The 6,824-nt window shown below is 48.1% G+C and overlaps 1 pseudogene; it reads left to right on the forward strand.

Moving 5' to 3' along the window:
• Nucleotides 1-6,239, forward strand: part of LOC119325601 — an 8,158-nt pseudogene extending 1,919 nt beyond the window's left edge.
• The last annotated feature ends 585 nt before the right edge of the window (nucleotides 6,240-6,824 follow it).

The raw sequence follows: 6,824 nt of genomic DNA on the forward strand, positions 1-6,824 counted from the left end.
TATCAAATTTTATCTTCATTTTGCAAATTTAAGGGAATGCATACCCTCTATTCAATGCATGAACCAAACCATGATCAGAGGAAAATTTTGCTCCCACTCAGACACTAATCGACATACGATTAAGCATCTCATACGTTGGAGTTGGTTAGTCTTTGGCCCGGGTAAATGCCTTCCCAAGAGAGCCAACTCCCTCAAGTCCAAGCTCAATAAAAACGGGTACCGACTTTTACATTTTGCCCCCTCCCGCTCCTGCGACGCACCCCACGTGCGCCACAGGAGGGTTTGCACCGCCGCCGTCCCTAGGTTCCTCACCTCGCTGTCGCCAAAGGGCGCTGTCGGGCGAAGCCCGTGCGGCGCTGGCAGCCGCAGGGCGTTTCCCCCTCTCCTGCATGGTGCTCGGGTGACGTGGGGCGGCTCGTCCTTGCGGGGGCGCTAGGCCGGCGAGGTCTCTGGCGGCGGAACCGCGGGGCTTTGGTGGTGGCGTTGCAGGGTGGTGGTGGTGTGGATCTTCTGCGGTGACGTGCCTCGGCGCGACCATGTCATGCACGGTAGATCCAGGCCGTCGGCGGTGGATGTAGGCAGGCGAGGATGGTTGTCGGCTAAGTCGGCGGTGGCGTTGGTCCTCGCGGCGCGACGCTCTCCTCCTCGACCTGCTGTAGCTTCATCGGTCCGAGATGCGGCCTCCTCTCCAACCCTTATCGGGACCGAGCGGGCCAGCGCCAACTTGATGGATATTCCTTGGGATCTGGCTATTTCCAGGGATGTAGATTCGCCGCTACAAGGGCCGCAGTCTCCTCCCTTCCTCCATGCGGCAGATGTTGCCACCGGGGGCTCACCCTTTTGCCCAAGCAGGGTTGGGGTGGTGGTGTGGTGTTCCCCAATTCAGATTGGGCCTTCCGGGCAGGGCCTGATTTGGATCTTGATGATTGCCGCGGCAGTTGGCGGTCGGCGGTATATGGCCAACGGGGTGGGGTCCGCTGCTATCGGCGGACACGGAATGAGGAGTTGTCTAGGATGGGAAGGAGTGGACTTCTCTTCCTCTCCCGCGGTGGTTGGTGGCTCTAGACGTGGCACAGGGGCGGTCTCGGGGCGGCGGCCCTGGATGGCGGGCTACACATATTGGTTCGTCGGCGGGCAGCATGGTGGCTGATATTGGCGGTGTGCCTCGGCCATGTGGGTGGCGTGTGTTGGGGAACGCAGTAATTTCAAAAAATTTCCTACGCACACGCAAGATCATGGTGATGGCATAGCAACGAGAGGGGAGAGTGTTGTCCACGTACCCTCGTAGACCGTAAGTGGAAGCGTTATGACAACGCGGTTGATGTAGTCATACGTCTTCACGATCCGACCGATCCAAGCACCGAATGTACGGCACCTCCGAGTTCTGCACACGTTCAGCTCGATGACGATCTCCGGCCTCCGATCCAGCCGAGCTCCGGAGATGAGTTCCGTCAGCACGACGGCGTGGTGACGATGATGATGTTCTACCGGCGCAGGGCTTCGCCTAAACTCCGCGACGATATGACCGAGATGGAATATGGTGGAAGGGGGCACCGCACACGGCTAAGGAACGATCCGTAGATCAACTTGTGTGTCTATGGGGTGCCCCCTGCCCCCGTATATAAAGGAGCCGGGGGGGGAGGAGGCGGCCGGCCTAGAGGGCGCGCCAAGGGGGGAGTCCTACTCCCACCGGGAGTAGGACTCCCCCTTTCCAAGTAGGAGTAGGAGAAGGGGGGAAAGAGGAGGAAGAGGGGAAGGAAAGGGGGGGCGCCGCCCCCCTTCCCTTGTCCTATTCGGACTAGGAGGGGGAGGGGTGCGCGGCCCCCTCCTGGCTCCTTCCCTCTTCTCCCTCTTGGCCCATGTAGGCCCATTAACCCCCCGGGGGGTTCTGGTAACCTCCCGGTACTCCGGTAAAATGCCGATTTCACCCGGAACCATTCCGATATCCAAATATAGGCTTCCAATATATCAATCTTTATGTCTCGACTATTCTGAGACTCCTCATCATGTCCGTGATCACATCTGGGACTCCGAACAAACTTCGGTACATCAAAACTTATAAACTCATAATAAAACTGTCATCGAAACGTTAAGCGTGCGGACCCTACGGGTTCGAGAACTATGTAGACATGACCTAGAACCATTCTCGGTCAATAAACAATAGCGGGACCTGGATGCCCATATTGGTTCCTACATATTCTACGAAGATCTTTATCGGTCAAACCGCATAACAACATACTTTGTTCCCTTTGTCATCGGTATGTTACTTGCCCGAGATTTGATCGTCGGTATCCAATACCTAGTTCAATCTCGTTACCGGCAAGTCTCTTTACTCGTTCTGTAATACATCATCTCATAACTAACTCATTAGTTACATGCTTGCAAGGCTTAGGTGATGAGTATTACCGAGAGGGCCCAGAGATACCTCTCCGACAATCGGAGTGACAAAACCTAATCTCGAATTATGCCAACCCAACATGTACCTTCGGAAACACCTGTAGAGCACCTTTATAATCACCCAGTTACGTTGTGACGTTTGGTAGCACACAAAGTGTTCTTCCGGTATACGGGAGTTGCACAATCTCATAGTTGCAGGAACTTTGTATAAGTCATGAAGAAAGCAATAGCAGTATACTAAACGATCAAGTATACTAAACGATCAAGTGCTAGGCTAACGGAATGGGTCATGTCAATCACATCATTCTCCTAATGATGTGATCCCACTAATCAAATGACAACACATGTCTATGGTTAGGAAACATAACCATCTTTGATTAATGAGCTAGTCAAGTAGAGGCATACTAGTGACTATAGTTTTGTCTATGTATTCACACATATATCATGTTTCCGGTTAATACAATTCTAGCATGAATAATAAACATTTATCATGATATGAGGAAATAAATAATAACTTTATTATTGCCTCTAGGGCATATTTCCTTCAGCGTGGTGCGCTGTGGTGGGTGTTCGTGACAAAGCTGTCTCTGTCGGTGACGGTCAAGCCTTGATCTAGATATGGTGCTCCTGGTTCTGTCGTGGTAGGGTACCCATCGTGGGGGGCTTGTGGCTTGCTCACGCGGCGCGGTGGGAGGTGGGGTCGAGCAAAATATTTGCGTCTCCGAGCCGGCGGTGGAAATGCATGTGGGTGTTGCGTTCCTCTTGGCGGCACCGCCTTGGTCTCCCCAACTTTCATTATCGTCACTCAGGGTGAAAACCTCAGTTTGCCTTGGCTGACACGGTGGCGACGGCGCTTTGTGTTGTGATCCTCTTGAGGACGTCGCCGATGAGTGAGGGTGCTCCTCGGGCGTGGCGACATGTCTCTTGTGCTTCTCCTCGACGGCTCGTTTGGGAGCGTTTAGTAGTATACCCCGGTGTGTTCTTTTATTGCTCCCTACTAGTTTTGTCGTATTTTGTTTTGATCAGCTTATGAGGATTTCCTCAATACCTTGTATCGTGTGGTCGGTTGGCTTTATAATGTAAAGCGGGGCGAAAGCCTGTTTCGAGAATAAAAATGGGTACCCAGTGCTGAAAGCTCCCACACAAGGTGCGGTTTGGGAAGGGAATTTCTGGACAACCTTACCCTTCCATAATAATTCTGCAAGGAGCTGGTTCGAACCCCGGGACCTCTAGGCCACAAGTGGAGAGACTACCACTGCGCCAGGCCCGCCCATCAAATCCAAGCTCTCAGTAATGGAATTAGCAATCACATTAAAATTATCATTATTCCTTTTCACTCTGCTACATGATAATGTTGAAGTCTCCACCCACCAACATGGGTAGAGACTCTGAACCACAAAGATGAACAAGCTCAAAGGGTAAGTCAGATTTGAGCTCTGCCTCAAATTTGTGGACCAACAGATTTGCATGGGTGTAAGTCAGATTTGTGGCAACGGGGTTCCTCTCGACACATGTGTTGCAGTCGAGGAGGAGAAGTAGCGATGCCGACTGCACCAGAGGCTCCGGTGCAGGCGGCAAGCTGCCGCCTGCGGTACTCACACCTGCAGTGCCACCACAGTACTGTGGCGGCGTGCTAACGAGCTGGCCGAAGTGGAAGCGTTTGTAGAAGAATACCCCTTCGCACGCTTCCAGTTGTGCTCGCCCCCTCCTCATCGGCGTTCTTCTTATTATTCTTGTGCGCTGTCATCATGTGGATCCGCATCATTAATGATGCAGAGGCCGTGGGTTAAACCTCCTTTTCCAAAAAAAATGTGGATCTGCATCAAATGGAGGGGAGTCATATCCCTCGACCTCAAACCAAAGCTCGCCCCTCGAAATACCAGTCTTGATCCGCAAACTGAGATATATCCGCAACACTCAATATTCCCTCCGGAATTATAAAGCACACACACTCTTCTCAAATTTATCTTGCATCGACAATCAATCATATTTGGATTGGTTGATACAAAATTGATATCGTTGGATTCATTAAAAAGCTCCTTTCAATCATCAAAATTTATATTGAGATAATCCACATATAGTCGGGAAACTGGTCGATCAAAGTTAAGCTTGGAAAACGTACGTGCACGCCTTCAATTTTTCGACAGAGTTATCAAAGATATATTTTACCGCCAAAAGTTCCACAAGTCTTGAAACATGTTCAAATTAGTTGCTAAAGTTGCCACATGAATGTTTAGAAGAAGATTATTCTGCATGAACTATGAATTTTGTAGAGAGCTAAGCCTACCAGATGGTTCTAACAGTTGTCTGATGTTTTGCAGCAAGAGCGCGAGTACTATGAATACATCATTACAGAGGGAAAGATTACCCACAAGATGTCTGGAGAACCACTTGATACAAGCCAGGGCCCTAAAGGGACAAAATGGATTTTTGTTATGAGCACAGCAAAGAAACTTTATGCTGGGAAGGTAGTTTGACTATTTCTATGAGCAATATTATATCATGTTTTGGAAGTTTAGCTTCGCTATAAGCGTTTAATTGTATACTTATTTCTATATTCAGAAAGAGAGAGGTGTATTCCAGCACTCCAGCTTTTTAGCAGGAGGTGCTACCATAGCTGCTGGAAGGTTTATTGCAGAAAATGCAGTTATCAAGGTATTGTCAAGACAACCATCTTAGCAAGTGGTGCTGTTTACACAAAGATTTTACGCTCGGTGAATTGTCACTTAACATTGCATCCATGTTCCAAAAGATATACTAGTCATTTCATACTCATAATTTAGTTATTGTGCTCTCTCATTGGATGCATTATGCTAATTTGATTCTCTGACGATCTGTCCTGATTTCAGTCCATCTGGGCCTATAGTGGACATTACAAACCGAGTGCGGAAAACCTTAGCAACTTCCTGAGCTTTCTAGAAGAGAATGGAGTTGATCTGAAAGAAGTTGAGGTATAATATTTTTGGATCAGCGAAATCTAAACAGTAAACACACTCCTGTGTTAACAAATGTAACACGGTTCACTTCATGAACTTATTTTTGCATATTCAGGTGTGCTCATTCACCAAAGAAGACTGCTATGAAGATCCGGTGCCTAATACCAAACAGAACCCTGCTGCTGCTACCATGTCATCCAATCCTTCACAACTGATTCTCCCTTCCAACAAGGCATCTGGGGCATCTTCACAGACCGAAGCTGACGAGGGCAATAATCCCCGTGTGGAGCAAGCAAGGGCAACCTACCAAACAACCTTATCAGGTGGCCTGCAATGCCCTGGAGATGCCGGCGTCTCGCAGGAGGCGATTCTTGAGAGGGTGAATTCCATGAGCAAGTCAAAATCCTACCAGCTCGGCCACAGGCTGTCCCTGAAATGGAGCACTGGGAATGGTCCAAGAATTGGTTGTGTGAAGGACTATCCAATGGAGCTCAGAATACAAGCGCTGGAGATGGTACAGCAGTCTACAACTCTCACCAAGGGCATCGACTCCTCTGGCCTCGTGGATGGTACCGACAGGCCTCTTGCCCACCTTGCAAATGTCGCCGCTCGTGCCAGTGCAGACCTCCCTGCCCCAGCCAAGTAAGAACTTAAAACTAGGTAGTAGTTTGTGTAGTTCTGCTGCTTCATATTTGGTGGGTGCTGCAAATATCAGACACTAAGTTTGTGCTTGTTGCTTTTCCTATGTTCCATGAATCCATTGTGGCTCAGATGATCTGGTGAGTGTTGTATGAGTTTCAGTTTGGTTGAATTGATTTAACAATGCTTGACTGCGCTTATCAGCAATATGGTAGTATGTTATAAACTTATAATATGGTGGTATGTTTGGTTAAGACATTGAGAAAACAGTTTTCTGTTTCACAAGTCATAATATGCTACTCCCTCCGTCCCATAACGTAAGACGTTTTTTGACACTACACTAGAGTCAAAAAACGTCTTACGTTATGGGACGGAGGGAGTAGTATGTTAATATGGTGGTATGTTTGGTTAAGAAATTCAGTAAACATTCAGGTAGAAAACCTACAAGCCATTTTGAAATTTAAAGAAAAATCAAGGATCTTTGACTGAAAAGATGCATTTGACATTACAATAGATACATCAGAACTGTGTTAGACAGTATCAGCAATAGGGATCAACTGAGTCAAAAATACCTAACAAACTGCCAATGCAAGAAAAAAATAAAAGAATCTAGAAAGAGAAGCAATTGAAATGAGAAAAACTAGACTGGTAGTTCTTTGCATTACAAACTGCAGCATCTTATAGGCGCATACGGTTAGGTCTAACTGGAAATGACAGGACATAAAAATGTTGGATAATGAGCAACTTACATTCACAGGGGGTCAAAGGCCAAACATGTACATGTGTGGTAAAGTGCAAGAAACCCCTTATACAATGGGGATGTACAGAAAAGAGGCTATACACATCTAACCC

Source organism: Triticum dicoccoides, chromosome 6B, assembly GCF_002162155.2.
Source record: "Triticum dicoccoides isolate Atlit2015 ecotype Zavitan chromosome 6B, WEW_v2.0, whole genome shotgun sequence".
Lineage (NCBI taxonomy): Eukaryota > Viridiplantae > Streptophyta > Magnoliopsida > Poales > Poaceae > Triticum > Triticum dicoccoides.